The following is a 20,276-nucleotide window of genomic DNA, read 5'->3' on the forward strand; positions in this document are numbered from 1 at the left end:
GGAGAGGGGGGGATTCCCCCCCCCTACGCCCCCACCAGCATCCTCCATCGGGTGCTCCAAATATTTAATTTCATTTTTGGGGGGGTTTGCTCGGTGTGCAGCCTTCACAGTGTGACAGCCCCCCCCCAACCCCCCCCCCCCCCCTCTGCACGTTGACTCATCAAGAACACACACACACACGTACACACGTGTGTGTGTGTATCATTTGTTGTTGTTGTCAAATTCATTCCATCGCCGTCGTCGTCACCGCCGTCAAAGTGTCGTTGTCCGGCGTGGTGCTTTTGGTGATTCCCGGATCGGCCACTCGGGGGTCACGCCGGGAGCCGATGACTCGTGAAGAGACCCACAGACTCACGCAGAGACTCACGCAGAGACTCACAGACTCACACAGAGACTCACACAGAGACTCACAGATTCACACAGCGACTCACACAGAGACTCACAGACTCACACAGAGACTCACAGACTCACGCAGAGACTCACAGACTCACACAGAGACTCACGCAGAGACTCACAGACTCACACAGAGACTCACACAGAGACTCACAGACTCACACAGAGACTCACAGACTCACACAGAGACCCACAGACTCACACAGAGACTCACAGACTCACACAGAGACTCACAGACTCACGCAGAGACTCACAGACTCACACAGAGACTCACACAGAGACTCACAGACTCACACAGAGACTCACAGACTCACACAGAGACTCACAGACTTACACAGAGACCCACAGACTCACACAGATACTCACAGACTCACACAGAAACCCACAGACTTACACAGAAACCCACAGACTTACACAGAGACTCACAGACGTACACAGAGACCCATACACAGCGCTCACACAGAGACTCACAGACCTAGACACCCACAAGTTCACACAAAAACGCAATTAAATCACGCATCACGATGCGTGATTAAACCGCCGCTTAGCAAATTGTAGCGAGCTGATGATGATGTTAACGACAGCACCACCCATCACAATCCAGCACAGTGCCCGTTTGTGTGTGTCTGTGTTTGTGTCTGTGTGTGTGTCTGTGTGTGTCTGTGTGTGTATATGTGTGTGTCTGTGTGTCTCTGTGTGTGTGTCTGTGTGTGTGAGCTCCTCCGGCAGGCAAGGCTGCGTTGGCTGGGTCATGTAGCCCGCATGCCCAGCCACCGCATGCCTAAACAGCTTTTGTTCGGCCGGATCGAGGGGGCTAAACGGGCGCGGCACGGGCTGGAGAAGAGATGGAGTGATGTGGTACAGGAGGACGTGGAGCTGAGTGGACTTGCCGATGACTGGTACCAGCGGTGTCAAGATCGGCCTCAGTGGAGGAGGCTCGTGAAGGACGCTACTGGGCAGTTGGAGGCAGTCGCCCTCCAACAACAACGGAGGGCGGAGGAGCGACGCTCACAACAACGAGCGGAGCGCCGGGTGGCTAAAGCACAGCAAGTTGGTACAGTAGGGGGCAAAGGTGGTGCATCAGCCAGTCATCTCGGTCATCTCGGTCAGTCGGCCCGTGGCACCTGCTGGGTCTGCCCCGTGACCTCCTGCCGGCGGGCGTTCGACACTTCACGTGGCCTCAAGGTGCACGTGGCCTGGCACAAGTGTCGTGGTGACGTCACCGCCACTTAGTGGCGAATGGCGGTTGTTGTTGTGTTGTTGTGTGTGTGTGTATGTGTAGCGGTAGTGTAGCGGTTAGCGCGCTGCGCTATGAACCCGGCGATCCAGGTTCGATTCCCGCTCACGGCCAACACCAGTGACGATTATCTGAACGGGTCCTGGGCCTCCCCTAGGTCGACTCAGCCTCAAATGAGTACCTGGTGCGGTGTGTAAATATCGCCACTGGGGAGACAAAGGCGGCCGGGCGTGATTGTTGTTCACCCACCCCCCTCCTCGCATGCAGTCCCGGACTTCCAGAGGTGCTGCTCGCTAGCAGCACTTGCCACCCAAAAAAGTCTGGCGAGGCTACACGGGGGATCTTTGTCTTGTGTGTGTGCGCGTGCGTGATTGGGGCCGGCTTCAAAGGCCCCCCCCCCCCCCGCGCTGTGCGTGTTCACCACCTGAGCTCGCAGAGACGTCCAGTGCCACCACCAGCAGCATCACCAACAGCATCAATAGCAACAGCATCACACCGGCATCACCATCACATCATCATCATCACCACCATCAATAGCAACATTATCATCACCACCATCATCATCACCACCATCAATAGCAACATTATCATCACCACCATCATCATCACCACCATCAATAGCAACATTATCATCACTACCATCATCATCACCACCACCATCAATAGCAACATTATCATCATCATCACCATCACCAACAATATCGTGCTGTGACACGCCACGACACGTGGTGCCCCACGAACTACCACTCAATGCGCCGGCAATCACCACCACCAACCCCACCACCACCACCAACCACCACCACCAACCACCACCACCCCCCACCACCAACCCCCACCACCAACCACCACCACCAACCCCCACCACCACCAACCCCCCCAACCACCAACCAACCAACCACCACCACCAACCCCCACCACCAACCACCACCAACCACCACTACCAACCCCCACCAACCACCAACCCCCACCATCTCCAACCACCACCAACCACCAACCCCCACCACCAACCCCCACCACCAACCACCACCACCAACCCCCACCACCACCAACCCCCCCAACCACCAACCAACCAACCACCACCACCACCAACCACCACTACCAACCCCCACCAACCACCAACCCCCACCACCACCAACCACCACCACCACCACCAACCACCACCACCCCCAACCACCAACCAACCACCCACCAATCACCACCAACCCCTACCACCACCAACCCCCACCAACCCCCACCACCACCAACCACCACCACCCACCACCACCAACCCCCACCACCACCAACCACCACCACCAACCCCCACCACCACCAACCACCACCCTCTCCACTCGAGCATGCAGCTTTAAATAAACAACACGCTGTCCCTAAAGGCTGCGGGCGAATTCTCTAAACCGGTGGAAATTCCACCGGGCAAACGATGTGGAGGGGGGGGGGAGAGTTACATGAATAATAAAAATAAAACAAAACATTATAATGAAACCCCTGCACTCATTCCCACTCTCTCACCCTCCCCTCTACAAAATACCGGCCCATAAACCGGACTGCAAGTCTATATAGTTAATAGTAGTAGTACTTATAACAAGACGGTAAACAATGGAAGTCTTTGTTATATCAAGTTATATGTCCTGTTGTTGTTTAGATCCCACCGAATCCCAGAACTCGTTTCACGAGAGGGCTGTGTACGGCTCTACACTCTGTGGATTTGCCAAGTTGTGTTGGGTGTGGTGGTTGTTGTTGTTGTTGTTGTAGTTGTGTGGGCAACAGCTGTTGTGCATTGTTTAACTCGACTTCTGTACACGTGTGTTCTCGTACGCACATTTTGTCTTCCATGATACGTTGGAGAAGCCTTCATCCAGTAAGCAGTTTACCATGGATGCCCAGTTCACCATGGAAGTTCAGTTTACCATGGGAGTCCAGTTCACTATGGAAGTCCAGTTCACCGTGGAAGTCCAGTTCACCATGGAAGTCCAGTTCACCATGGGAGTCCAGTTCATCATGGGAGTCAAATTCACCATGGGAGTCCAGTTCACCATGGGAGTCCAGTTCACCATGGGAGCCCAGTTTACCGTGGAAGTCCAGTTCACCATGGGCGTCCAGTTCATCATGGGAGTCCAATTCACCATGGGAGTCCAGTTCACCATGGGAGTCCAATTCACCATGGGAGTCCAGTTTACCATGGGAGTCCAGTTCACCATGGGAGTCCAGTTCACCATGGAAGTCCAGTTTACCATGGGAGTCCAGTTTACCATGGGAGTCCAGTTTACCATGGGAGTCCAGTTTACCGTGGATGTCCAGTTTACCATGGGAGTCCAGTTTACCATGGGAGTCCAGTTTACCGTGGATGTCCAGTTTACCATGGGAGTCCAGTTTACCATGGGAGTCCAGTTAATCATGGGAGCCCAGTTTACCGTGGATGTCCAGTTTACCATGGGAGTCCAGTTTACCGTGGATGTCCAGTTTACCATGGGAGTCCAGTTTACCATGGGAGTCCAGTTAATCATGGGAGTCCAGTTTACCATGGGAGTCCAGTTTACCATGGGAGTCCAGTTTACCATGGGAGTCCAGTTTACCATGGGAGTCCAGTTTACCATGGGAGTCCAGTTTACCGTGGATGTCCAGTTTACCATGGGAGTCCAGTTTACCATGGGAGTCCAGTTAATCATGGGAGCCCAGTTTACCATGGGAGTCCAGTTTACCATGGGAGTCCAGTTTACCGTGGATGTCCAGTTTACCATGGGAGTCCAGTTCACCATGGGAGCCCAGTTTACCATGGGAGTCCAGTTTACCATGGGAGTCCAGTTTACCATGGGAGTCCAGTTTACCGTGGATGTCCAGTTTACCATGGGAGTCCAGTTTACCATGGGAGCCCAGTTTACCATGGGAGTCCAGTTCACCATGGGAGCCCAGTTTACCATGGGAGTCCAGTTAATCATGGGAGTCCAGTTTACCATGGGAGTCCAGTTAATCATGGGAGTCCAGTTCACCATGGGAGTCCAGTTAATCATGGGAGTCCAGTTTACCATGGGAGTCCAGTTTACCGTGGATGTCCAGTTTACCATGGGAGCCCAGTTTACCATGGGAGTCCAGTTAATCATGGGAGTCCAGTTCACCATGGGAGTCCAGTTAATCATGGGAGTCCAGTTTACCATGGGAGCCCAGTTTACCATGGGAGTCCAGTTCACCATGGGAGCCCAGTTTACCATGGGAGTCCAGTTAATCATGGGAGTCCAGTTCACCATGGGAGTCCAGTTAATCATGGGAGTCCAGTTTACCATGGGAGTCCAGTTTACCGTGGATGTCCAGTTTACCATGGGAGCTCAGTTTACCATTGGCAGCTCCCCCCCCCCCCAGATCATCCTGCGAGGCCTTCATGCAGCAGCGGATTGAACATGGCTGACGCCAATGCTGCTGCTGGTGATGTGAATGATGAGTGACTTTCGTCCTTCCTGCACCTCTACAGCAGTGGTTCTTCACACCATAGACTACCCTATACACTACTACACACTGCACTACTATACACTACACTATACACCACCCTACACACTCACTACTATACACTACACCATACTCTACACTATACATCACCCTACACACTCACTACTATTACACTACACTATACACCACCCTACACACTCACTACTATTACACTACACCATACACTACCCTATACACTACACACTGCACTACAATACACTGCACTACACACTACACACTATACTGCACACGACACTATACACTATCGTATACACTACAATACACTACACTATACACTACACTATACACCACCCTACACACTCACTACCATTACACTACACTATACACCACCCTACACACTCACTACTATTACACTACACCACACACTACCCTACACACTACACACTGCACTACTATACACTACACCATACTCTACACAATACACCACACTACACACTCACTACTATTACACTACACCATACACTACCCTATACACTACACACTGCACTACAATACACTATACACCACCCTACACACTCACTACTATTACACTACACCATACACTACCCTATACACTACACACTGCACTACAATACACTACACACTACACTACACACTATGCTACACACTACACTATACACTACCCTATACACTACACACTGCACTACTATACACTACACTATACACTACACTATACACCACCCTACACACTCACTACTATTACACTACACTATACACCACCCTACACACTCACTACTATTACACTACACTACACACTACCCTACACACTACACACTGCACTACAACACACTACACTATACACTACACTATACACTACACACTGTACTACAATACACTACTCCATACACTACACTATACACCACCCTACACACTCACTACTATTGCACCACACCATACACTACACTATACACTACCCTACACACTACACAACTATTACACTACACCATACACTACACACTGCACTACAATACACTACAGTATACACTACCCTACACACTATCCTACACACTGCATTGCACACTGCACTACAATACACTACACTACAGTATACACTACCCTGCACACTACACTATACACTATTCTACACTATATACTACCCTACACATACACTATCCTACACACTACACTACACACTACAAAATACACTACCCTATACACTGCACAACAATACACTACACTATACACTACCCAATACACTACCCGATACACTACACACGACACTACACACTACCCTACATATTACCCTATACACTACCCTATACACTACCCTATACACTACACTACATACGACCATACACACTACCCTATACACTACACTACTATACACTACACTACACACTACACTATACACTACACTATACACTACCCTATACACTACACTACTATACACTACACTACAGTATACACTACACTATACACTACCCTATACACTACACTATACACTACACTATACACTACACTACACACTACAGTATACACTACACTATACACTACTATACACTACCCTATACACTACACTACACACTACACTATACACTACCCTATACACTACACTACACACTACACTATACACTACACTACACACTACACTATACACTACTATACACTACCCTATACACTACACTACACACTACACTACACACTACACTATACACTACTATACACTACCCTATACACTACACTACATACTACACTATACACTACACTACACACTACACTACACACTACACTATACACTACTATACACTACCCTATACACTACACTACACACTACACTACACACTACACTATACACTACTATACACTACCCTATACACTACACTACACACTACACACTACACTACCCTATACACTACACTATACACTACCCTATACACTACACTACACACTACACTACACACTACACTATACACTACTATACACTACCCTATACACTACACTATACACTACAGTGTGATCGCAGCAGGCAAGATCCACGCACATGCGTCGTCAAATCTAGCTCCTCGGTGCTACGAGGTTTGTCATCACGAAACGCATTTTAAAGTGAATCAATCAATAAAAAAAATTGTCCGCAGCCCGAATTTTTTACACGAGGTAATAATGCCCGTTGGAACTGTGTAACTCTTTGCTCGTAAGTGACCTGAATGTCAAAAACGATAGCTCAACGAAGTGAGCTTCTTATCATCACCATCATCACCACGTGAACATTTATAGCAGCAGCCCAAATGCTCTAAACGCGTGACGTCCATTCGGAATGTGGTGGAGGGAAAAACAGAAAGACCCTGGAGAAAAATTCCACGCGACCACGCGTGGAGAGAGAGAGACACACAAACTCCAAATATACAGCAGCAGGCGTCAGGGTCGGGATCGAACCCACGACCTCCTGTACACCAGGCGAGGTAGTTAACATCTCCTAGCCACCGTGATGATGATGATGAGAGAGAGAGACACGCAAACTCCAAATATACAACAGGAATCGTCAGTGTCGTGATCGAACCCACGACCTCCTGTACACCAGGCGAAGTAGTTAACATCTCCTGGCCACCGTCATGACGATGAGAGAGACGCAAACTCCAAATATACAGCAGCAGGCGTCGTCAGGGTCGGGATCGAACCCACGACCTCCTGTACAGCAGGCGAGGTAGTTAACATCTCCTCGGCACGCCGTGGCATTCCTAAATGCCTGGGCCGACGTTGAACCTCAGTCTGTCACTGGCCGTAGCCTACGGGCTCTGTCAAACTCTGGACATGAATACCTCGTGGGGAGAGAAAGAGAGAGAGTTGGGGGGGGGTAAACGACGGGGAGGGTGAAAACAAGAGGCGACTACTGACAGAATAAATCAATCGTGCGCAGAAACAAACAGCTGCCGTCAGTGTGGAGGTGGCCCAGCCACTGGGCAGAGGTCGCAAACGGGTTTTGATTCATCTTCTTGGTTCTTTCGGTAAAGTCACGTAGAAGGGAAATAATAAAATAATAAGACGCTGTCTTCCCGACAGACCTGTTCTTCACCTGAGGACGGCTGCTTGCGTTGCGGCCGAAACGTGGTGAGAATTGTTTTATTATGTTTTATTTTTATTATTTTATTATTTCCCTTCTACGTGACTTTACCGAAAGAACCAAGAAGATGAATCCCTGCAGTCACGAAAGCTTTAAATCGGGTTTTGAATCCTTACTCGTACCCGTACCCGGCCGCACCAGGGTCGCAAATGGGTACCCGTACCCGGCCGGGTATGGGTACTCGTTCACTACCGGTACCCTACCCGAAATGAGTGACAAACGGTGACTCACCAGTGACTCACGGTCTACCCGTACCCGTACCCGGCCGCACCAGGGTCGCAAACGGGTACCCGTACCCGGCCGGGTACGGGTAGCCGGGTATCGGGTAGGGTACGGGTATCGGGTACCCGATTGCGACCTCTGCCACTGGGTCTTGGAGCCACGCGCTTTGGCGTAGGGGGGGGGTGCTGACGCTGCGTCTGTCTGTCTGGGGGGAGGAGCGGTGGCGCAGCAGTTAGCGCGCCGCGCTACGAACCGGGCGACGCGAGTTCGATTGCCGCTCACAGCCAACACTGACTGGCAGCAACCTTGGCCCACCAGTCTGTGAAGGCTGTACGAAGATTATCAGCGTTGTGTTTCTTGTTTGCACTGCGGCCGCGGGTATTGTGGTCAATGCAAACATGACTCCTTGTAAAAAAAGGTGTCAGTTTTGTTGCCAGATAAAAGGGTAAAAAAAACAATGATCAAATCACCCAAACACAAACAAATACAACCCCAAACCATCCCCCATCCATACTCTTTGCTTCTTTCGGTAAAGCCACGTAGGGAGAAATAAAATAAAATAAAACATCCTACCGGGTACGGGTAGAGTACGGGTATCGGGTACCTGATTGCGACTTCTGGGATGAAGCCATGTTGCAGGCGCGGGTGGGTTGATTCTAGGAACTTGAATTGTGAGAAGAGACAAGACGTTGGGAAATGAGTGACAAACGGTGACTCACCAGTAACTCACGGTCTACCCGTACCCGGCCGCACCAGGGTCGCAAACGGGTACCCGTACCCGGCCGGGTACGGGTAGCCGGGTATCGGGTAGGGTACGGGTTTCGGGTACCCGATTGCGACCTCTGGGATGAAGCCATGTTGCAGGCGCGGGTGGGTTGATTCTAGGAACTTGAATTGTGAGAAGAGACAAGACGTTGGGAAATGAGTGACAAACGGTGACTCACCAGTGACTCACGGCCTACCCGTACCCGTACCCGGCCGCACCAGGGTCGCAAACGGGTACCCGGTTGCGACCTCTGCTACCAAGTAAAGGCCACCGAGGCATTAACTTCTTTTCCAGTAGCGACGTGGCCACAAATGACGAGCTCAGCGAAGTGGCCGCATCGTTTGGGACATTCACAGCGCCGACGAACAAAAATCGAAATCGTCTCCTGCAAGCGACCCGCGTTCCGCACCGCGGGTTTCAGAGAGGGGTGGGGTGGGGTGGGGGGGCAGCACTTGCCCACCCTGCCTCGATGATGGGCGCTCGCTTGTAACCGTTGAGAAAGAGATCCCAAATAAAACAAAGACGCAACAGCGATGCAGCGTAAAAACTAAAGACGCGGGCCCCCATTGCAATAAAAAAACTACAAAAATATTTGGTTTTACCAGGTAAGGCCCACTGAGCTATTTGGCTTTTTTTCAGAAGCGACCCTGGGTATCGCAAATGATAGCGATAGACAGGACCATCATCGTGTGGAAATCTCTAGCAGACAAATACTCTCAACGCATGCTTCTAAATGTGGAGGAAAAACCGGAGGACCCGGAGAAAAATCCATGCGACCACGAGGAAAGAGAGAGAAATACAGCAGCAGGCGTCAGGGTTTGGATCGAATTCACGACCTCGTGTATACCACGCGAGGTAGTTAACATCTACTAGCCACCGTGATGATGAGAGAGACGCAAACTTCAAATATACAGCAGCAGGCGTCAGGGTCGGGATCGAGCCCACGACCTCCTGTACACCAGGTGAGGTAGTTAACATCTCCTAGCCACCGTGATGATGATGAGAGAGAGACACGCACATTCCAAATATACAGCAGCGGGCGTCAGGGTCAGGATCGAGCTCACGACTTCCTGTACACCAGGCGAGGTAGTTAACATCTCCCAGCCACCGTGATGATGAGAGAGAGACACGCAAACTCCAAATATACAGCAGCAGGCGTCAGGGTCGGGATCGAACCCACGACCTCCTGTACACCAGGCGGGGGAGTTAATATCTCCTAGCCACCGTGATGATGATGAGAGAGAGACACGCACATTCCAAATATACAGCAGCAGGCGTCAGGGTTGGGATCGAGCCAACGACCTCCTTCCTGTACACCAGACGAGGTCGTTAACATCTCCTAGCCACCGTGGTGCCCAATAAAGTCTTGGGGGGTTGGGGTATTCGGCGTTTTTTGTATAAGGAGGCTGCGTTTCTTTGATGATATTCATTAACATATAAAAATAAAATAATACAACCCCGTTACGGAACATAAACTCAGTTCGCATACGCCCTTAAATTTGCTTTTCCACGAATTTAAAATAAAATAGGGGGGGGGGGGCGGTGGGGATGTGGGAGCCGCTGTCGAAGATTGAACACACCACGTGGTCACGTAGTCAGTCGGGTCTCGTAAACCCCCCCCCAAACCACCCCCCACTAAACCACCCCCACCCCCCCCCAAACCTCCCCCCCCCCAAACCTCCCCCCACTAAACCACCGCACCACCCCTCAAACCTCCCCCACCCCTCCCCAAACCTCCCCCTCACCACCCCCCCACCACCTCCCCACCACCCCCCACCACCTCCACACCCCCCCCACCCCTCACCTCCCCCCCACCACCTCCCCTCACCACCCCCCCACCACCACCCCCCCAAACACCCCCACCCCCTCCCAAACCTCCCCCCACCCCTCACCAGCCCCCCCCACCCCCCCATCTCGCACACACAAAGGAACAAACGACAGAGCACGTGGGCAGGCTCGACGTCACGCGCACAGCACTCGCGGGAGCTAATGGGGAACAGGCCCCACGTGGTCGCTCGCTTGACGCAGTGAGGAGGAAGAGGGGGGGGGCGGCGGGAGGGTGGGTGGGGCAGTGGGGGGGCGGGAGGGGGAGGTGGGGGCAGTGGGGGGCGGGGGGTGGGGGTCGGTGGGGGGAGTGGTGGGTGGGGTGTGGTGGGGGGCGGGTGGGTGGTGGGGGGGGCGGTGAGTGGGGAGGCGGTGGGGGGGGGGGTGGTCGGTGGGGGGGGGGGGGCGGTGGGGGGGGCGGTAGGTGGGGGCGGTGAGGGGGGTGGCGGGAGGGGGCGGTGGGGGGGGGGCGGTGGGTGGGGAGGTGGTGGGGTCGGGGGGGGGGGTGGTGGGTGAGGGGCAGGGGGGGGGGCGGTGGGGGGGGTCGGTGGGTGGGGGTGTTACTCACAAAGTCGGGAGCGGTGGCGCAGCAGTTTGGCGCGCTGCGCTCGGGAACCCGGCAGGGCCGAGTTCGATTCCCGCTCACGGTCATCGACACGGGGCGGCGGTGAACCTGAAGCGTTCCACGCAACCGCGCTGTCGTGCAGCCGAAGAGGCGGATGTCCGTCTGTTCTCAATGCCTGTAACCTCGTTCGTGCTGTTCCTTGACGATCCCCCAAGTCGATTCGCTGCTGGTTATTAAACGAATCATCATCATCAGCAGCATCATAATCATCAGCATCATCAGCAGTAACGATCTGGTCCAAGATCTCAACGTTCACTGTGGGGATCGCGTGGCTGCTGCCATCACTGGAACAGTTCCCCGTGCACCAACTCCCATCCCAAAGCCAACCTCCAACCCCATAACCCTGTTCCTAACACTCTAACACGACCACTCACACGACCCTAGCTCCTACCCATACCCACACCCATAATCCTAACACCCTAACACACGACCCTAACCACTACCCATACCCACAATCCATAATCCTAACACCCTAACACGTCCACTCACACGACCCTAGCTCCTACCCATACCCACAATCCATAATCCTAACACCCTAACACGTCCACCCACACGATCGCTACCCATAGCAGCAATCACGATCTGGTGCAAGATCATGAAGATCACTCTTATCGCTGCGTATTTCTATGGATCTCTTATAGGGTCACTGTGCGCTCCACACTGTGATTTGTCTTTCATGTATCTCTGTGGGTCTCTGTGTATGTCTCTGTGTCTCTATGGGTCTCTATGCATGTCTATGGGTCTATATGTATGTCATTGTATCTCTATGAGCCGCTACGTATGTATATGGGTCTCAGTGTATGTCATTGTATCTCTATGAGCCGCTACGTATGTCTATGGGTCTCAGTGTATCTCTGTGTCTCTATGGGTCTCTATGTATGTCTATGGGTCTCAGTGTATCTCTGTGTCTCTATGTATGTCTATGGGTCTCAGTGTATCTCTCTGTCTCTGTGGGTCTCTATGTATCTCCTTGTATCTCTATGAGTCTCTACGTATGTCTATGGGTCTCAGTGTATCTCTGTGTCTCTGGGTCTCTATGTATGTCTATGGGTCTATATGTATGTCATTGTATCTCTATGAGCCGCTACGTATGTCTATGGGTCTCAGTGTATCTCTGTGTCTCTGTGGGTCTCTATGTATCTCCTTGTATCTCTATGAGTCTCTACGTATGTCTATGGGTCTCAGTGTATCTCTGTGTCTCTATGGGTCTCTATGTATCTCCTTGTATGTCTATGAGTCTCTACGTATGTCTTTGGGTCTCAGTGTATCTCTGTGTCTCTGGGTCTCTATGTATGTCTATGGGTCTATATGTATGTTATTGTATCTCTATGAGCCGCTACGTATGTCTATGGGTCTCAGTGTATCTCTGTGTCTCTATGGGTCTCTATGTATGTCTATGGGTCTCAGTGTATCTCTGTGTCTCTGTGGGTCTCTATGTATCTCCTTGTATGTCTATGAGTCTCTACGTATGTCTATGGGTCTCAGTGTATCTCTGTGTCTCTATGAGTCTCTATGTATGTCTATGGGTCTCAGTGTATCTATGTGTCTCTATGGGTCTCTATGTATGTCTATGGGTCTATATGTATGTCATTGTATCTCTATGAACCGCTACGTATCTCATTGGTGTCATTGTAACTCTGTCTCTATGGGTATCTATGTATGCCTGTTTGTCTATATGCATATCAATGCATCTCTATGGGTCTCTGTGTATCTCTCTGAGCCTCTCTGTATCTCCGTGGGTCTCTGTGGGGTTCACTGCACTCTACGGGACCCACAGCTTGGCTTGCGAGTGGCCAATATGGAACCTGCCGTGGCGCGTCACCAGAGGTCGCAACCGGGTACCCGATACCCGTACCCTACCCGATACCCGGCTACCCGTACCCGGCCGGGTACGGGTACCCATTTACGCGACCCTGGTGCGGCCGGGTACGGGTACGGGTAGGGCGTGAGTCACTGGTGAGTCACCGTTTGTCACTCATTTCCCAACGTCTTGTCTCTTCTCACAATTCAAGTTCCTAGAATGAACCCACCCGCAACATGGCTTCATCCCAGAGGTCGCAATCGGGTACCCGATACCCGTTTGCGACCCTGGTGCGGCCGGGTACGGGTACGGGTAAGGAATCAAAACCCTAAATTTCGATTTAAAGCTTTCGTGACTGCAGGGATTCATCTTCTTGGTTCTTTCGGCAAAGTCACGTGACTTTACCGAAAGAACCAAGAAGATGAATCAAAACCCGTTTGCGACCTCTGCCCGTCACACGTTTGTCCCGTTTCCATTGAAGAATAAACGCGCGCGTCTGTCGCCCCCTAGTGGTAGCGGACAAACTCCGCGTGTCGCCCAGGTGGAAATCGGTGCTGCGGTGGCGAGAGGGTTAGGGGCCGTCCATAAATGACGTCACGCGATTTTGGACGATTTATGACCCCCCCCCCCCACATCTTCTACACGGCGTCACACAAAGTCAGACCCCCTCCTCCCTCAAATATGACGTCACAAAGATCTGCCCCCCCCCCCCCACCAAAAAAAAATAAAACATGCTTCAAATCGCTTTAAACTATTGTCATTGTAGTGCGTTTTTAATGTGCCGCTTGCACTCTGATGTTGTTAGGGGAAAACATTTATTAAAACGTCTATTTAATTAAGTAGAACGTGTTGTTTATATTTATTTAAAGTTGCGCATTTTGATGTGACGTCACATTTCTCAAACCCCCCCTCCCTTCGTCACACATCGTCACAAATGTCTGACCCCCCCCCCCCTAGGTGCGTGACGTCATTTATGGACAGCCCCTAACGAAATTCACGAAGGTTGCCAACGTGCGCACGTGAGGGTCCACGTTCAAGTTCATGTATTAGGTATAGCCCTGTGAGCCATTCGGCTCTTGAATCGGGTGCAACCGCAACAAACAAAAAACAAAAACATGAACAAGAAAACATCTTAAAGTGACTATGTGACTGAGTGCAAACAGAAAATCTAAGGAAAGACAGCTAAATATTGCAGAAAAAGCACCGTACACCAACGCTGTGTGCAAAAATCCCAGTGGGATGCAAGTCAAACAACAACAACAACAACCACAAGACAACTTAGATTAAGGCCATCAGTCTTACTCCGTACTACAACAACACAAACGTTGACAGAACCACACCCGCAAAACGACTCAATCGTGATGAGATCGCATGTTTCCAAACACAGCGGCAATCGTCGCTTGCCCTGAATGCGAAACAAATTCGTCTTCAGGATCCTCGTGAAACGAGACTCAGTTGAGGCCTCCCTCCTGTGGTAAACACGCGAAATAATGAAAGACTGGGAATGGCGAAGAAATAAATATGAATTTTTATTTACACGTTTTTTTTTTTAAATACCAGCTAAGGCTCACTGAGCTTTGTAGCTGTTGATCAAGAAGCGATCTGGCCACAATTGATAGTTCAATGTGGACATTTATAGCAACCAAATATTCTAAACGCGTGACGTTGTTTCTAAATGTGGAGGGAGAAAAAACCGGAGGACCCGAAGAAAAATCTACGTGACCACGGGGAGAGAGACACGCAAACTCCAAATATACAGCAGCAGGCGTCAGGGTCAGGATCGAACCCACGACCTCCTGTACACCAGGAGAGGTAGTTAACATCTCCTAGCCACCCTGATGGTGATGATGATCACGAGAGAGAGACACGCAAACTCCAAATATACAGCAGCAGGCGTCAGGGTCAGGATCGAACCCACGACCTCCTGTACACCAGGCGAGGTAGTTAACATCTCACAGCCACCGTGATGGTGATGATGAGAGAGAGACACGCAAACTCCAAATATACAGCAGCAGGCGTCAGGGTCAGGATCGAACCCACGACCTCCCGTACACCAGGAGAGGTAGTTAACATCTCACAGCCACCGTGATGGTGATGATGAGAGAGAGACACGCGAACTCCAAATATACAGCAGCAGGCGTCAGGGTCGGGATCGAATCCACGACCTCCCGTAAACCAGGCGAGGTAGTTAACATCTCGCAATAGCCAATCAGACCACTAAGTTTGATATTTGCAACATAAACAAAGATGTACTTGGCATAATCGCAAAAATACGTTTTTTTGCGATTCGATAATATCTAAAGTGGGTGAGAATATTAAGCGATGTATCTTAAAAAAAAGGAAAATATATTACTGAATCTTGATTTGAAGTTGTCGTGACTGCAGGAATTACTCTTTGGTTTTGTCGGTAAAGTCACGTAGTGATGTATTATTTATATTGCTAAACTTTTTTTTTTTTACCAGGCAAGGCCCACTAAGCTTTATACTGGTAGGAACCACCTGGTTCCACCAGCCCACAGGAGATTATTATGTCCGTCCGTCCGTCGAGAATCCAAAGATGGGAGGGGTGGGGCTGGGTGGAGAGGGGAGGGTGGGGAGGGGCTGGGTGGGGAGTGTGGGCTGGGTGGGGGGTGGGAGGGGTGGGGCTGGGTGGGGAGGGGCTGGTCACCCCGTGGTGCCCTTATACAACTCAACGTTTAACCTACTCACGCCGGCTTGTGCCCGCCCTCACAGTCGGCCATATTTGCGGAATACACCACGCCGCCGTTGACCCTGGCCATTGGCCGAGCAACCCAACGTTCCTACCAGCTCCCTCCGCAGGAACGTGTTAGTTATTTTTCAGAAGCGACGTGGCAAAAAAATCCGAATATTTATTCATACTGGAGGAATCCGATGAGCTATCAAGCTATTTTTTTCACAGATAGCTCAACAAAGTGGCGTAGCACGTGGGGATTTACAGCAGCCAAATGCTCTCAACGCATCTGTCTAAATGCGGAGTGAAAAGCCGGAGGCGACGTTTCGGGGATATGGCCTTTCTTCACAGAGAGGCCACGAGAGAGCGAGAGTGGATGACACGAGTTGGAAGCTGCATGATAAGGGGACGTCCATAAATGACGTCACTAGATTTTGGACGATTTTTGACCCCCCCCCCCTCGTCACACGACGTCACAAAAAGTCAGACTCCCCCCCCCTCAAATATGACGTCACAAAGCTCTGCCCCCCCCCCCCCATCAAAAATATGCTTCAAATCGCTTTAAACTATTGTCATTGTTGTGCGTATTTAATGTGGCGCTGCACTCTGATGTTGTAGGAGAAAACATGTATTAAAAAAGTATATTTAATTAAGTAGAACTTGTTGGCTATATTTATTTAAAGTTGCGCATTTTTATGTGACGTCACATTTCTCAAACCCCCCCTCCCTTCGTCACACACCGTCACAAATGTCTGACCCCCCCCCTAGGTGCGTGACGTCATTAATGAACGGCCCCTAATTACATAATTAGCAATGCATCATTGTTACGACACGTGGCCAGGATTTAGCGGGAACGTCGACCGCGTTACGAGGGTGACGCGTGATTGGGCGTGGTCTAACTGCCGTGACGTCACAAAGGGCGTGGCGCTCATCCTTTACCGTGGCTTCTAATCTTCCAGAAGACACCATCCAAAAGACATATTCCAGAAGCGATCTTCCAGAAGACATCTTCCAAACCTCCAGAAGACAATGCACAATACAGTACTGTACTGTACATCTTACACAACTTCCAGAAGACGTCTTCCAGAAGATATCTTCTGTTCTTTCAGAAGATATCTTCCAGAATACTTTTTCAAGATTAATTTATTTTAATCTTCCAGAAGATATCGTCTGTTCTTTCAGAAGATATCTTCCAGAATACTTTTTCAAGATTAATTTATTTTAATCTTTCAGAAGATATCTTCCAGAATACTTTTTCCAGATTAATTTGCTTTTAATCTTCCAGAAGGTGTCTTCCAAACCTCCAGAAGTCCCCTTCCAGAAGACATTTTGCAGTCTTCCAAAAGACAACTTAAAACCTTTTTTATTTTTTATTTTATTTTACTTTTATAAATTTTAATTTTTTTACCTACGTGACTTTACCGAAGAAAACCTAAGAATATGAATACTTCCGGAAGATCATCTATAAGTTTGCTAATACAGGTAGTCCCCGACTTACGATGGTCCGACTTACGATCTTTCGATCTTACGATGGTGATATCGATACGACAAAATTGTAAATTATTTTACATTTCGCGCGGCAGGCAAACGCAGCAGCAGCGCACGAGGAACGATTGCTGGATATCGGGACGCTGCCAGGATCTGCCTTGTGTGGTGATGCCCAGAAGTGTGGACTCGAGTCATGTGACTTGGACTCGAGTCAGACTCGAGTCATGAATTTGATGACTTGCGACTCGACTTGGACTTGCATAACAATGACTTTGTCCCACCTATGAGATGTGGACTCGAGTCATGTGACTTGGACTCGAGTCAGACTCGAGTCATGAATTTGATGACTTGCGACTCGACTTGGACTTGCATAACAATGACTTTGTCCCACCTCTGGTGATGCCTCTCACTCTCACCAGCGGAGGTAAGTTGTCTCGGTGTTCAATGCATGTTGAAAGTGTTTTATAGCAGATAGCAGAGGTGGGACAAAGTCATTGTTATGCAAGTCCAAGTCGAGTCGCAAGTCATCAAATTCATGACTCGAGTCTGACTCGAGTCCAAGTCACATGACTCGAGTCCACATCTCATAGGTGGGACAAAGTCATTGTTATGCAAGTCCAAGTCGAGTCGCAAGTCATCAAATTCATGACTCGAGTCTGACTCGAGTCCAAGTCACATGACTCGAGTCCACACCTCTGGCAGATAGGATTGTTTCCTGAAAAAACTTTCCATGAAATTGCAGTTCATATAGGTAGGCTACGAATTTACCTTGATTTTTACTTTTAAATTTACCGTGCAATACAGTATTGTAATTTTGCACACAGCGTTGGTGTACACGGTGTTTTTTCTGCAATATTTTGCTGTCTTTTCTTGGATTTTCTGTTTGCGCTCAGTCACATATTCACTTTAAGATGTTTTTTATTCATGTTTTTGTTTGTTGCGGTTGCACCTGATTCAAGAGCCGAATGGCTCACAGGGCTACACCTAATAAATGAACTTGAACTTAATAAATACATACAGTATATAGTTTATACAGGACGCTACTGTAAATTGCTCTGTTCTGCTAAATTATCACCATTCTTTAAGACTCCTGGGTAGGCTATAGGCCATCTTCGACTTACGATATTTTCCACTTACGATGGGGTCGTCGTAACGCATCTCCAACGTAAGTCGGGGACTACCTGTAGTTACAATAATTCTAGATTTGAAGTTTCCGTGACTGCAAGGATCCATACTCTTAGGTTTTTTCGGTAAAGTCACGTAGGTAAAAAAATAATAATAAAATAAAATAATAATTCGACTTACGGAACAGTATTATTATCATTGTATTATCATTTATTGACAACTTTCTCTTCATTCAAGTTCATTTATTAGGTATAGCCCTGTGAGCAATTCGGCTCTTGAATCGGGTGCAACCACAACAAACAAAAACATGAACAAAAAACATCTTAAAGTGAATATGTGACTAAGTGCAAACATAAAATCCAAGAAAAGACAGCAAAATATTGCAGAAAAAAACACCGTACACCAACGCTGTGTGCAAAAATCCCAGTGGGATGCAAGTCAAACAACAACAACAACCACAAGACAACTTAGATTAAGGCCATCAGTCTAACTCTGTACTACAACACAAACATGGCTAAACCAATACACTTTTCGAAATCACCAAAATAAAGCCATGAAAGCAATGAAACAGCAATCATAGGAACTGTACAGTACACCTCTGCAACGGAACCCGTTCGTTAGTCGAGGAGTCCCTTTGCCCCGCAGACTTTTAAATCTTCCGGAAGACGAAACATTTCCCGGAATCGGAATACGTCTTCCGATTTAGGAAGTTACAAAAAAAAAACAAAGACTCATCCCACCCCTTCTATTCTAGATTTGAAGCTTTCGTGACTGCAAGGATTCATACTCTTAGTTCTTTCGGTAAAGTCACGTAGGTAAAAAGATGAAATTAAAATTAATAAAAAAAAATAAAACACAAGCTTCCGTCTTCAGGTGAAACTGTCACAGCAAAATATCTGTATCAAGTGGAGAGAAGTCCCTTCTAACCCCACCCCCTCCCCGGTGACGTCACGAAGAAGTGGGTGGGGTAGCCGGGGTGGGGGCGGGGCGCCCGCTCCTTATAAGGGCAGCGAACAGGAAGTGGGGCGGAAGCAGTCGTCACCGTTAAAGTCGGCGGCGGCGGCGCCTGAGGCCCCGCGCTGGAGGATTTAAAATTTAGTTTTTTTTCAAAAAAATGTCTTTAAAATGTTCATTTTTTCTACTCTTCTCGATCCCGCAAGATATCTGACGTCGACGACGACAACAACAACGGTACCGTCGGATTGTTTACACCTTCACCCAGCGCCTCTGTTGTTGTTGTGCTCGCGCTCTCGGTCGGTTTGTGTTATACGCTTAATAAATTAATAAGTAGATGTATTTGTGTTAACTCTTGTGTAGTGGTAACAGTGTGATAGGCGCAACAACCAGCACTACAACAACACCAACAACAGCAGCAGCAACTAGCATCAACAGATGCCTTTCGTTAGCGCGAGTCGCCAGCAACTACCGCAGAGATGTACTGTACACTTCCTCTGCCACCAACCACCACCACCAACACAACCACCACCAACACAACCACCACCAACACAACCACCACCAACACAACCACCACCAACACAACCACCAACACG

At 49.5% G+C, this 20,276-nt stretch overlaps 1 protein-coding gene across 2 annotated transcripts in view; it reads left to right on the plus strand.

The window, feature by feature from the left end:
• Nucleotides 1–19,741: 19,741 nt before the first annotated feature.
• Nucleotides 19,742–20,276, plus strand: part of LOC144950159 (E3 ubiquitin-protein ligase SIAH1A-like) — a 28,413-nt gene continuing 27,878 nt past the window's right edge. For both annotated transcript variants that reach the window (XM_078880226.1, XM_078880227.1), the window contains exon 1: nucleotides 19,742–19,917. The gene's annotated coding sequence lies outside the window, so the exon portion shown is untranslated. The remainder of the gene's footprint in view (nucleotides 19,918–20,276) is intronic.

Source organism: Lampetra fluviatilis, chromosome 56, assembly GCF_964198595.1.
Source record: "Lampetra fluviatilis chromosome 56, kcLamFluv1.1, whole genome shotgun sequence".
NCBI lineage: Eukaryota > Metazoa > Chordata > Hyperoartia > Petromyzontiformes > Petromyzontidae > Lampetra > Lampetra fluviatilis.